Here is a 15,290-nt window from a genome sequence, read left to right as displayed (position 1 = left end):
TTAAATGAAAAAAAGAAGAGAAAAAAACAATAATGAGAGCCCAATGACACCAGGCATTATTTTCTTTTCGTTATCAGGCCATAGTCGGTTTGACGTCAGCTCATCAGTCACAGCACTGAAACATATTTATTTAAAGCGTGTTAGATCCTTCGGATGAACTGAATAGATAACTGGCCCTCAAATTAGCTGAGTGCATTAACAAGAAACTGTCAGAAAAGGAAGCATCGCCTGGATGTTTCAAATAATAAGAATAAATCCACCTGCTCTTTAAAGACCATAAAAGACATTTTTTTCCCCTTTTTTCCCAACATCATTTACAATTTTTGAATTACTTTGCTATCTAATCTGCTGGAGCTTCAGGGTCTAAAGTGTCTTTTTCAAGTGGACAGATATTTATCTAAGACATGTCACCATGCTAGAAGTGCTCATTCATGCCAAGAGTTGTAATCTAGTTGACAACATCTGCACCTGCAAGATGAAGTCAGAGAATGGCAAACTGGTACTGATAGATTGGACAAATGACATTTTATCTCTCCGCCTAAGAATACATACAGTCGCTTAAGGTTTGAAATAACTTTCTCTAGAAACAAACTGCAAGTATATTTAATAAAAAAAGAGGACTCCTTTGTCAGGTAATTAACAAGGCAAGCCAGATCACCAGATTTTAAATAATGATTTGGCTTCTTATGTATTCATTGTCCAGTGAATGATGGCTGCCTGATGGCAGACGTCCATGATCTTGTCAAGGAAAATTTAAGGGAGCAAACCAAACAGATACATTGCATGGAGGACTCAAGTCTTGATCACAGGGTTACACATTATGGCACATGCATTCATGCACCGATAAGACACGGTACATATACAAATCATTTCCTTAAATTGCATTTTTCCAGAATGTCCTCTTTTGATAAATAAAATAAATTATCCCACCATTATGCAACCCATTTCAGTGTATGGTGCCGTTAAGAATGACATTTTTGCTGTAGTTAAACGGTTAAGGTTGCTGAAGGTGGGCTGTGTACCAAGAGGAAGACAGCCCAGCTGTAAACAAGGCAGCATAATAAGATTTCTGCAATACAATTAGCAAGGAGGAGAATTACAGCCAGAATACTGCAAAGATTTTTTTTTTCTGAGATAGACTCAGGATTGTGTTTATACCGCTGTACACATGTTGGGGCGCAGCAGAACATGTATGAGCCAATTCAACAGGAATATTGAGGTAACTGGTATGTTTTGTAATTTGTGGTACTTTAGGATCCTTCATTATAATGAAATGAGCATTTTCCATAGGGTCTCTATATTTTTGGGCTTCATTATTATTTGAAAAGATCATTTTCGTTATTTTTAAATTACTACTATTGTAAGCGAACAATAAAATTGTGGTCTCCCTGAGCAAAGATGGCATTTACACTGCTTTTTTCTGCTGATGGCGCTCCATTTCAACTAGTCCCATTGTCCTTTCCTAACGTTTATTCTGAGGATAACAGGATGGACTGTTTTAGCCTCCAAATATGCAACTTTGCAGCATATTTGTTTGTGTAATAAAAATTGGTGCTGTATCATTGAGCAAAAATCAGTTTTGACAGTGGGAGCATATGGAGTGCTGCTTTGAGTATCAAGAGATTTGACAGATGCTAACTGGATCATGCATACTCACATTATTACTTAACATTCCCACAAAACTTGGCAGCATCATGTTTTGGCTTATTTTCAACACAACAAATATGCAAGGTAACAAAATAGGCTTCATTTTGGTTGGCGCCAGTGTCACATTACAAAGAGGGCAGGAACTTGTAGTGTGGGCCCTTATAGCTTTTTGGCCATTTCACTTGTTAACAATTCACTTTACGGATCTGATGTTGGTCTGAGCTGGATTTGGCCACAGCCAAAAAGGGACTTAATGAATGACTTTAGCTGCAAAAATTAAACACACTTTGAAACATCAAAATATTAAATGGAATCACAGATTAACAAGAGAATCAGATTGCTTTGTAAGTAGCCAGATATTACATAAAACAAAGTAAAACCAACATTAGCCAACACACAGTAACTAGCTAAGGCCAACCACCATGAAAAAGACTACACGCGCCTGCGCACTTCAGTCAGATTTCACTTTCTGTCAAATGCACATACGTATATGCACAGCGAGAGAGAGAGAGAGAGAGAGAGATGGAGAGATAGATTGCCAGACAGTGCAAGAGAGGTTGACACAGCGACTATGATGTCACATTACTGTTTAATCTTATTTCAGAATGGCTCTGATCTGGACTGATAGTTCCCGGTTTTTTACACTTAAATCCCTACACATACAGTAAAGACTGGCTCACACGGTGAGATTTTAAAATAGTCGACCGATTTTCAAAGCCTGAGGGACACCACACGCAACGATAATACGGCAGGAATATCTTGTAACATCATAAGAGCCACACTGATAGTCGGGGCCTGTTGGAAGGGGAAGATCGGGGAAAAAATGGGGCTAATCATCCTGCCGATGGAACCAGCCTTAAGAAACTGACTTTTCAACTTTACTTTTTTGTTTTTATTTGCCTTCATTCTGGCGGTGGGTAGCATGGGCCTCTTCATAACGTTGAGCCAAGGCAGCCAGACTTGACTACATCACACTGTGCTAGCAATGCAAGACTTTAATTGTCACATTATATTCCCTTTTTGCTAGGGATGAGTGTTTTCTCCATCTAGCTTAAAATGTGGTTGTAATTTATTTTTAAATACTTATGTTTGTCAGAACAAACAATTCAAAATGTTCTATGTGTTCATTTTATTTGTACCCATTCATTTAAATTTGTGTTGTGGTTAAAAAAAGCTGTTGTAATAAAAAAAAAAAAAAAAAAAACTTTAATTGTCAGAAGTGCCATGTGTTAATAATATAGGAAGGTTATCTGTTAAATGAGGTCAGCTGATCTGTGATTTGATCAGTGTTAGCTATCGCAAAAACCCATAAAAACATTAAAACATTGCATGTTGCTTTTTGTGAATAATACCATTTCTGGTGAGTTTGCCGACTCAGCAATATTTAGACCTAGATTTAGGGTGATTTTTTTTTTTCAAATGTTCAAAATGTGTATGTATACTTATGCATAAAAACATAAAAAAGCATAAAAGCATAAAAATAAAAAAAATTTGCAAACACCAATTATGTAAAAACTTATTGAGTTTGTTTGAATGCAGTGATGGTTAGAAAGCCTAACAACAGCAGGGATGAAGGACTTGCAGTAACTCTCTCTTTTGTATAGTAAGGATGCAACAGTGTGTCATTGAAGGAGCTCTCCAGCTCTGCAACACATTCATACATGGGGTGAGAGACACTGCCCAACAGTGTTGTTATTTTTGTCAGAGTCCTTCTGTCTCCCACCCCCTGCACTGGGTTGAGGGGGCATCCGAGAACAGAGATGGCTTTCCTGTTGAACTTATATCACTGATTCCTCTCAGCTTTAGCTAAACTGCTGCTCCAACAAATTATATTTATGAAGATGGCTGATGCCACCACCGACTGTCAAAAGGTCTTCAGAGGTGCCTCTTTCACTCTGAAAGATGTCAGTCTACTCAGGCAGAGTCTGCTCTGACACTTCTTGTAAAGTGCGTTAGTGCTTTGAGTCCCATCCAGTTTATTGTTCAAGTGAACCCCAGGTACTTGTAGGGGTCCACTGTCTTAATTTTAGTTCTCTAGATGTTCACCAGTGTCAGTATGGTGGGTCTGCACCTGCAGAAATCCACCACCAAATTCTTGGTTTCCCCTGTTCTGATCAAGAGATGGTTCCTCTGGTACCAGTCCACAAAGTCCTGTGTCCACTATCTGTACTCTGAGTTGTCCTCACCTGTTATGAGTCAGACTATAGCAGAGTCAAAAGAGAACCTCTGAAGATGGCAACATCAGGAGTTGGTGGAGAATCCTGCAGTGTGGAGGGTGAGCAGTAAATATGCCAGCAGAGTTCCCTGTGGGGCCACCGTACTGCAGACCAGTCTGTCAGAGAAACATACCAGTGTCCACACATTTTGCAGGCAGCCAGTGAGGTAGTCCAGCATCTACTATGTGGGGTGGTGGTCCGCTGTTGACAGCTTCAGCTTGTCAACCAGAAGTCCTGGCTGGATAGTATGAAAAAGTACTCAAAAAATCAAAGAACGGAGCTTCTACAGGTGGGTCAGAGCTCAGTGCAGGAGACAGATGGCATCATCCACGTTAATGTCAGGCTGGTTGGCAAACTCCAGCGGATCCAGCAAAGTGTGTGAAGATGGTTAAGGACCAACCCTTCATTCAATGCGAGGCCAGTGGAAGGTTGCACAGCTACTGGGAGCTAAAAGTTTATCTCTGCTCAAAATAATAGAGGCTTAGCAACCAACGTGGTCTCTTAAATTAAAAGGCTGCAAGAGAAGCTAAAAGAAAGTTGTCTACAAAAGGATCATCTCCATAAACTTTACAAGCAAGGCGGAACAAACAGAAACACACAACACATAAAAAATGTAATTAAAAAGGAGGAACTCAAGGTTGAGTGAAAGTTACTGGAACAGGCTGCCTGCTGGTGCCGGAGGTGAAAAACAACATGTTAATCAATTTGTTCTCTGGTAAATATCTGATGACCTGCAAATAAATCTGGGTCATATCGTTTTAATTACTTTACAAACCCTTTTTTATGTGTCAAATGTATGATATCTTTAGGGAACTGTACATATTTTAGATATTTTACTTTATATTTTGGAAACAAATCTGCATCTGCACTGTCTTTGCAGCAGATGGTAATAATGCTATCAGTGATAAGGTCTAAATTTCAAAAGAGCAAGATCCTGAGTATCTTTAAAACAGTGCTATGTTAAACACCCATCCAGTACCTACTTATCCGTGAAAGGTAATGTGAGCGATGGGCGGGGACAGGTTGTCAGTCCATCACAGAGACACATAGGACAAACAACCATGTATGCACAAACCCACACCTAAAGGCAGTTTAAGGAGACTTATTAACCTAACAGTCATGTTTTTGGACTGTGGGAGGAAGCAAGAGTACCTGGAGAGAATCTATTCATGCACAAGGAGAACATGCAAACTCCAAGCAGAAAGACTCCATGTTTAAACCCAGGACCTTCTTGCTGCAAGGCAACAGTGTACACTGTTTACTCTTTCCTCTCAGTTATGGGCTCAACACACGGGAAGCAACAAAGGACAATGACTAATGGCTTTCATCACCACCGCAGTTAGACCCAACCCACGGGACGTGACGGCGGCAGCCGAATTTCAGATCACGCTGTTGGATCGCTTGTTTCCCAGAAATTTTATTGGTTATGAAATTGGAGGGCTTTTGATATTTTCAAAGCAGTCGCTTGGCTGGAGGTGAGCAAGCGATTGTCGCCTCATCGCATGGAGAGCAAATGAATGGAGAGGGAGCGACGTCGCTCCCCATGTGTCAAGCCCATTAAATATTTTTTTGACAACATTTGAAGTTTAAAGAAAATACAATCTGGACCCTAAGAGGCAGATGTATTAAAATAAACAACACATAACATTAAACAATACGGTTTATGCATGCTAAAAGTGAGCTTCTATAACATAGTTTTCAAATCTGTTGGCGCTGTATGGACAACATTATACCAGGCCACACGGGTTTATGTGATCATGTGGTTGTGATATTTTCCATGGAGTGCAGCGACCGATTGTTATACCCCCATTTTCCAAGACAATTTAAACTTTCAGTTTCTGGTAGCTATTCGGTATCATTGGGTATTTGTAACTGTAAACAATAAACTAAAATCAAAATCCCTCACGTACAGACGGGAAGTGTTGAGAGGGTTGATCATCTCCTGATTTCCTTTTCAGATGTACACATCACATTTTTTTCCTATTATTTCTACTGTGGAAATCACTGTTAAAAATATGAGTTTTTATGCATCAAAGATTATGTTTGTGAGTGGATGGAAGGTAAAAATGCAGCAATAAAAAATGGCAATCTGGTTTGCTAAACACTTTGAATGGCAACGCGGACAGGGCCTGAGTAACTTGTGTCTAATTTTAAAGTTGCTACCACAGACTTGTCATCTTGCATACAGTATGTGAGCCTGTTTAATGGACTTTAAGATTAACAGCAGTCTAACCTCTTATGTTTTTCATTTATGACATGCTTCGGTTTTGTATGGTATGCAGGTTTTTTTATGGCTGGAATAAAATGTAAAATGTGCTACTGTACCTGGAAACAGCAGCCTTCATTGTAATGGTGCTCTCATTTTTTTCTTTTTTTTCCATTCTTAACGATTGCCTGAACATCTAAGGATAAATGTTCTATACACAGTAAATGAGTGCTCCAAGTGGTCAAATGAAATTAATTCAGATTGAATTTAATTAGACTTGAGTTGTGCCAGTTTTTTTTCTGTGTCAAGAGCTCTGGGGAGATTTTAGTTGTGACTTGGTGCTGTTTAAATTACTGACTGCCAAAAAAATTTAAATGCATGTATCCATCCATCTATCCTTCCAAGTCAAAATGTGGAATACTGACTTTTATCAATGAGGACTGAATGCTAAAATATAATAAAGTGCTTCAATAGTTTTTATTTTCGGGTGTGCATACTGTTTTTGATTCTCTTTTTCTTTAAATTGATGTATTTTTTTTTTTGGATACATATGTGATTCTTGATTTGAAATATCACATAATATGTGAAAGTAATAATTTTTCCTTAGTTTTGAAAGCCACATTGTCAAAATAATAAATCACAGGATAAAAGACAAGAAAACCAAGATTACAGTAAGTCAAGAGTACAGTAATAACATTCCCAGCATACAAACAAATTAAGTTAGTAAATCATATAGGAGCAATACAATATGCCTCTGCATAGATTTTTGTCTTTTGTCTCAGAATGAATGTAAAATCTGTTTCTGCTGACATGAGGAGTCAATAAAGCTAATAAAAAACACTATTGAAACAAATAGTTGGGAAAGAGGCCTTTGAAGGGCTCAAAACCCAGCATTTTTTTTTAAAAAAATGTTCTTATTTGTTATTTTTAAAATACAGTAGAAGTCTTTTAAACATAAAATTCATAAAGGTCTTTATTCAACAAATTGCTCACAATACCAATTTATTTGGAGCTCATAAAAACTTGAGATTACACGAGTTAATAAAAACATCCCATTTAAAATAACATGAATTCTATAGTACTTGTTAAGGGTATAATAAATAATAATTCACTTTAATTTGTATCCTAAAATGATAAGCTTGGATAAGACAAGTGGATTCCATTTGATGATCTCATTTGCTCTGATTTACCACACTCTTTCATCAGATAAAGTTCTGCACATTGGGTTGTGGTTTCAAAGCTAATACTTTGTTAATTTATGTATAAACAATTTGATTCACTTTCATTCATTTATAAATTGTCATGCATTTACAATAACTCACTGTGGACATATAATCCTATTCATAAGTGTTCGATAATTTGCATCTAAATATTGATTATACAAAGATCTATACCAGAGCCGTTTCATCAAGAGAAATAAAAATGATTAAAATATAAATTATTTATATGCTGATGAATAAATTATTATTAATCACACGCAATGCTCACTAAGTAAAAGAAAGCGCTGCCAGACCACTGACAGAGGGGTAATCCTCTGGTGAGCATGGACCAGTCCCAAAGTACGGATCAACTGGTTTAGGCATCAGAGGTGGATAATGTCCGTTGTGCAGTGAGGGATTACTATGTCAAAGCATGGATTGCTTGCCAACATGCAGGCCTCTGCCCACATGGTGTGAGGCTTAGACAAAGGCAGTGAGACATTATTGAGACAGGTTATTACTGTGCATCAGTCTAGGCTGAGAGGAAGGAACGTCGGTACAAATTAGAGCATCACAAAGTGGGTTTTAAACAGCCTCCATATTGAGACGCTAGATAAGACCACGTCTGTAAGAGTGAAGCCGCTGAGCATAATGTCTTTGATTTTTAAAACACTTCTCCAGGAAAGAAAAGCTTTCAGTTTAAAGTATAATTGAAAAGTAAATAGATTTTCTAGACAATATTTGCGGCACAACATCCAGTCAACTTAGATCAATAAGCTGCACTTCTTTTATTCTGTTTAGGAAACACTATGTATGTTTGTGCTTTATTGCACAAGCAACCAGCAAATAATTTAGAGAAATGTACATATGTTTATGTACCTTTTTAAAGCAATGTTCTTTTTAGGCACTACCAGGCTGCAGCACTTGAGACAATGATTAAATATGCACTTATGCTTGTCTTTGTAAATAAAAACTCTACTTTTTATATTTTTTTTATATGCCTGTGATAGAACTAGTCGACACCCAGTTGATTATTTTCAATCTACCTCTGGGAGTAGGAGGCTATGACAAACTGAAATGCCACCAAGCACACATTACTTTTAGTAAGGTTTATTTTTTTTCCTTGTCTGAACCATTTTCTGCGCAATTACATGCAATTTAAGAAGGATTAAAATTATTGAGGTTGCTGAGATCAGCAGAGCCTAGTCCACTTACAAACCATTATTTAAAAAATGACAGTTCGGGAAAATAAAAAATACGCAGGACCCCTTCACCTTGCCCGTCATTTGTTAAATAACCATCTGAGGGGTTTTAATGAGGGCTGTTTAGTCTCAGGATCAAACAACATGTGGAAAAAAAACCCAACTATTCTACATTTTCAAATTGAATCTACCGCAGTTCTTGTCTTTTCAGCATACGTGCTTCTTTATTTTTAAAGGCAACTAATGCTGAGCGAATGTGCTGACCTGGCATTAACAACCTTCCTGGGTGATCTGATCACACACACCTTGTGTTCCCAATAGAACAGCACACCTATAAGAAGGGAATATTGTGGGTTAATGTGCATGCATACAACCACCCCCCCCCCCCAAAGAAAAAAACAGTGCAGTGTGGCTATCAAGCTGAACTCATCTTTTCATCAAACTGCTTGTCAAAGGGAGGAGATTGCATACAGTCATGAAATTATTAGAATAAAAGAGTATGTCTATAAGAACTCTTACTAAAGAAGTGCAGCCTTTCCCCAGCATTAAACTGAGGAATGTTGAGCATCTTGTAAAGTTAGAGTTTGGTATCGGTTTCACAAATAAGGAAATGCAAAATATTTTAAGCACATCAACAACAGATCAACTATTCTAGGGTTCTGCAAAAGGAGTCTCACAACCCCCTCAGGGGGTCCCGACACCCACTTTGGGAACCCCTGCCCTAAGGGATGGATTAAATGCAGGGACACATTTTCCCCCAGCGGGACTATAAAGATAAATATTTATTTATGAACAATAGCAAAATGATGGCTAATTGCTAGGTTAGTGAGCAGGAGCAACCGGTGAGCTGTTTGTGCTTATAACTTCTGTTTGGTGACATTCTACATGCTTATTGCCAAGCTGTGTGATGGCAGCATAGTCAAAGTGGACAGTATAGCTTATGAATATCAATGTATTAACTCAATCATTTTTAAAAAGTGGAAAGTATCTGAAAGACTTATAGATTCCCAACAAGAAATTATCTAAACTCACCAACAAAGTGGATTCACAGAATAAAAATTGTCAGAAGTGAAAGTATGTACTCCGGATTTATTAAAACAAAATACATCTGCTTTTAAAAAACATCTGTGGATCTGTGTTACCAGAAATTAAGTCCCCTGATTTGGCAGCACATCTCACCATTTGGTGAAAATCAGCGGTCAGCTGAATCAGTCATCTCAACTCCGAACTGTCGCGGAGTTCTGCTGAAAAACACCTTGATATTGAGGTCTTGGAATATTTTCAGCAACTCAATCAAATCTTTTTTTTCATGATTTCCCATTGTTGCTTCACAACATTAAGAGCTCCTCTTTGTATGAGTTTTTTTTTTTACATTTGGATACTTATCGGTTATCATCATTATTTTCTCAGAAAAATAAGACACCATGTTATTGACAAAACTAAATGCTGTATTTTTCTTGCTGAAATAGTTTTTAAATCTCATTCGTGTCTCTGTCACCTGCTATTATGGTTTTTGATTGCTGGTGGTTGGCTCTTTGTCAAGCCGTTTAGGAGGAAACCATTAAGACCGCAATCTAGTCTCATTGTTGGTGTTTAAAGATCAGCTTTCAGTCGAGGAGTCAGAGTCTTATGGAAGTAGAGTAAACCTGCTTTCTAGTGGAATCCCTGTGTTTTCAGTTGGTTTGCTCTTATCATTTGCTGTGACCGCAGTCCGCTGCAGTTTTGTCCTTGGTGCGGGGGTTGAAGAAATGTTTCTTTGCAATGCTGGCCTGGCTGTTTCATCTCCGTGCAGGCTTCTTGGTAGCCGTGTTCCCGCATCTGAAGGAAGACATTTTCCTTTGTTCTCAACACCAGGAGAGTGTTAGGGAGGAATGTTAGTCATTTTGCTCCCATTTAGGTCAGCATTCTGTTTCTTGGTGGTGTTACTTAACTGTCAGTATTTTCACTGTTTTGAATCATCGGTAGGGTCGTTTAATTTCTATATGCGATGTCTATCTTCACATTCACTTCAAACCGAGTAATTTTCATTTTCATCACTGGTATTTTCTAGGGGAAGGTCCTCATAGTGTGGAAGTGGGAGGTATCTTCGGGTACTGACTAACTTTTGATGGCATGAAAAATGCAGCTGTTCCTAAGGTTGCCTGGCCCCTCACTCAAAAGCAATTAAAAGATGAAAAAAAGAGAAAAGCTACTGTTGAAAAATCTTGGTTCAAAAGCTTGGTTCAAATTTTCAGTAATTTTTGACTGATAGATAAGAAGTTTAGGGTAAACGAATGCAAAAAAAACAGAGAGGAAGTGGAGAAAGCTACCGAGCAAGCATGGAAGCGGATGCAAATGACTCCTTTTTGAGTTTAATCCCAGCTCCCACATAGGAGGCTGACTATCCTCCCCAGCCTCCTCTTCATCTATATGCTATTCTTTCATTTGTATGTTGCACTGAAACAGAAAAACCTTCTGGGTAATGTTTAATTTTCTGATCTCAAAGACACTCAAAGTACCAACAGCACTATTTGCTCTTAAAGTCTATTCTTATTACTGTTCAGAGCTGAGGAGCTGTAAATAGTCAATGTTCCCTGTAGCCCGTTGTAGCACACTGAGAATCCTCGAGCAAAAGGAAACTTTGTGAAAATCAAAGCTTAACAGCCTCAGATTAACAAACTGTCTCAGGTTGGTCAGTTAGATTTCAGAAGGCATATTTGAAGGAAACAAATTCTTTTGGTTTAACCACAACACCTATACCCACCGACAAGGGGAGACAAAAGGATCAGTTGTCCCGAGCCCAGGAAAGAGGGGGGTCCATTACTGGTGATCGGATAATTTAATTATAGGAATGAATCATTTTTGAAAAGTTATTATTATTTGTGAAAAACATAAAATATTTGAGTTATTAAAACCTTCACATCAACATTATATACATAAATATACACACATATACATAAATACACACACATATATATATATATATATATATATATATATATATATATATATATATATATATATATATATATATATATATATTCATATATATGTTTTTTGTTTTATGGGCGCCCAGAACTCCTCCCACTCCGACAAAAAAAATGGTCTGGCCTTTAAGACGAGTTTTGACTGTAACTTAGCCGCACACGTAAAATGTATGGGAGCGGCGTGCTCTGCTCTGCTGCTTCCGATGTTACCAAGTTTTGATGCTGAACTGAGTTGTTTTTATATGAGAGAGGAAAAAGAAAGGGAGAAAGAGAGAGACAGATGACCAGATAACAGACCTGTAAGTTACCCATGTAAACATTTTTAGTTTTAGTCTGCTCTTCTCTAATGACTTATTGCTGGATTTGTTAAATCATGTATTGTATTTTTCCCAGCCAAATCATAGCACACCATGTAAATAAAACACCAGAGAATTTTGTAATTTCATTATGTCATAAAACAGTCCACAAATGTAAACTATTTTGTACAGATTTTGAAAAAAAAAGCCTTATTAATTCTTGAACTGACATGGAACAAAAAATGTTCAGTAAATTACAGTAAAATCATAACAATTAATTTGCTAATACAGGAAGGGTGAACTAGCCTGAATCTTTTACCAAAATGAAATGATTCAGAAATTAATAAGTTGGCAGAACAGCTTAACCCTGCAATGGCAGACCCAAAGTTATGTAAAAAGACAGTGTTATCCCCGGCTCTAGCAAAGCTGTCAGCTGGCCTGGCAACACCATAAAGCTGCAATGAAGCTGGCACACAAATGTTCGCAAAAGTTAACCATTTATAACAAAGTGTGGCTGCTAAACAAATTGGAGTCCTCAAAGAAAAGGCAAATTCTGTTTGTTTTGTCACCAGCAAATGATGGAGCCACAATCATGATATTAAGTCATATTCCCCTGAGCTGCAACAGCAGCCACGCTAAACTAAAAGGACTCAAACCTGATTTAATACCTAATCCAAAAACATGAATTTCAACACTGCACTTGGCTGCCCTGCGTTGGTGTCAAAAGTCTGGGCTGTGAAGAGTCAGCAGGTAGGCATTTACACATTTCGTGGAATGTCCATTAACTAAGCTGCCTCCACTGAACAGAGTCAGCGATCTGTAAACATGCCAGAAATAAAAGTCAGTACCAGCCAAATTTGACTTTCTTGGATATAATCTTCAGTATATGGTTTAACCCTATGAGAGTAAATTACATATGGATACTTTTGCAGTCTGAGACCTAGATCTTAAAGGTTTAATCTAAACCAGTAAGTCTCAGTGCAGATGTAAAAGACATGCTCTTGATTGACTTCATATACTCTACCACAAGGGCACCTAACTCCAGTCCTGGAGCTCTGCCATCCTGCAGCTTTTAGATCATCCATTCTCCAACACACCTGAGCCAGATGAATGACTCATTCCCGGGCCTCTGTAGAGCTGAATGACTGCATGCTGATGAGGGAATTCAGCCATTAGATTCAGGTGTGTTGGAGCAGGGATGCATATAACAGCAGCAGGAGACTAGCTCTCCAGGACCGGACTTGGGCACGCTGCTCTACGATGATTTTCCAATAAGAATAGAAAGAATAGTTTCCAGATTCAGAATCATTTCTGAGTGTAGCCCACCTATACCCATCCGAAGTAGGTAAGGGCCCCTAAGTTCTCAAATATCCCTTAACTCAACTTACAACAACTTTAAAACTCTTTTCGATGTGTGTTGAGTTTCACTTACCTCAAAGTAATAGATCACTAGCACTTTAACCTTCTCCATCCCAATAATTTGACCTTTTATATCAATAGAAGATTGTGAACACACTGTAATGCAAACACATGCAATGATATAATAACACCTTACTTTGCTTGTTTCTTTGGGAAAACATTAACTTAGAAATCACTAGACAATGCACAGGATCAAAGTCTAGAACATTGGAATTTTATATTGAACTAAAACCCAAAGATAAACAATTGTTCAACAACATATATGAATGAAATTTGTCAGTTTTCTAAACCCTTCAAATCATACTGTGTGGACCCACACTCTTAATCATACAACTAAGCAAGCAAGTAGTTCACTAAGGTTCGTCCAAACAAAACGGTCAGGGAAAAACTTGTTGTAGGCCTGATGTGATGCTGAAGTGTGATACCTTACTCCAAAGGAAAAGTCTTGAACCCGAATGTCACCTGTACTTCAGTCCCAGTTGGAAAGGAAAAGATGATGTAGGATGTTGTCAGCTCCTTTACAAGTCCTTCAGTCCACCGGAAATCAACAGGCAGCAGAAAGGTAATGGAAAGAAGTAGTCCTCAGACACTGTAACATAAACACTTAACTTAAGCTCATCTTCTCCACTATTCTTAACTCTGGAAGCTCCCACACCAGAAACCTTTGTTAAGTCTCTTTCTGTCTGCTGAGTTAGCTTACAGTACCCAATGCGGATCCACTCTGTTTGGGAATGCTAATGCGTTAGAGCACATTAAACTTTACTCCCCACTACTATAATGCAATTTCTGAGTTGAAATATACATAGTAGCTGGAAATAAAGATGTAGAGATGACATTCTTTCAAAGACTACCAAGTTGAAAGTCTAAACATCAAGAAAATACCTGCTCTTTCAAGCAGCTTCACCACGTTTTCTCTCAGTAGACAAGCCTCCTTTACATGGGCAAGGTTACATCCTGTTTCCTCCTACACTCCTTCCACTTCCTGACTCTCAACCAATGACTGAACAGTAAATAAGTAATAACTAATATCATCTTTATTGTCATTGAAACATACATTACAACAACATTTTTTCTCTGCTTTTAACCCATGACCCTAGAGGAGCAGTGGGCTGCCATGTGCGGCACCCGGGGAGCAATCTGGGGTTAAGGGTCTTGCTCAGGGACCCAGAGTGCAGGCACTGGGGATCGAACCGGGTACTGGCATATTTCTCTGAGTGCAAGCACACTGCTCTAACCACTAGGCCAACACTCCCCGGAAATGGTGTAGAGCTTAAAGTCCTTAAGCTCTACACCATTTCCTTTCTCAACATGAGCTGTTCAAAATAAAACTCAATATGTGGCAAAACTTTCTTTTGTAACAAAATCTATTTTAACCTAAGTTTCTAATGCCATATTGTTTAAGCTTACAGACCATTTTATTTGAACTTATTTAAAATAGTTAAAACTTTTTTTATTCATTACAATACTTTTAACACTGTTGAAAATACTGTTTTTAGCTCAACTTTAGATGAATTAGATTACTTTAGGCAAATTACCAGTTTCAGACTGGGTTACATGAGCATACAACATCATCACGACTGATAATAAAGATTTCTGAACATATCTCTCATTGTTTGAATTTCTTTAGTTCTCTCAACAATTCACACTCTTTGCAAAAGTGTTCGTAAACTTTTTTTTGACAACTTGCCATTTTTCAAGCAGAAGTTTTCATGTATTCTACTGGACTCTATGGTTATGCACCTAAATTGACAGACTGAGCAAGCAGACCTTTTATAACCGAAGGAGTCAAGATGTCAACTTTAACTCAGGAGGAGCTGCACAGATTCCCATCTCAGGGGAAATAGTCTGTTGACAGGACAGCAAGTGGTTGTGGAGAAATCTGGCTTCAAGGAAGAGTGGCAAGAAGAAAGTCATAGATGGGAAGATAAGAATCTTTGTCTGCATATTGCCACAACGCATGACGGAGACTCAGCAAACATGCAAAAGAGGTGGTGGAGAAATAAGACCAATATTGATTTATTTATTTATTTTTATCTACGTGAAAAACACGCTGTAGTATTATAAACTTTGACCACTCAATCCTGATTGTGAAACATGCTGCAGCATCACACTGTTTTTATGGAATAATGTGCCTGATCG

This window comes from Fundulus heteroclitus, chromosome 23 (genome assembly GCF_011125445.2).
Source record: "Fundulus heteroclitus isolate FHET01 chromosome 23, MU-UCD_Fhet_4.1, whole genome shotgun sequence".
NCBI lineage: Eukaryota > Metazoa > Chordata > Actinopteri > Cyprinodontiformes > Fundulidae > Fundulus > Fundulus heteroclitus.
This window is presented reverse-complemented; position numbering follows the sequence as displayed.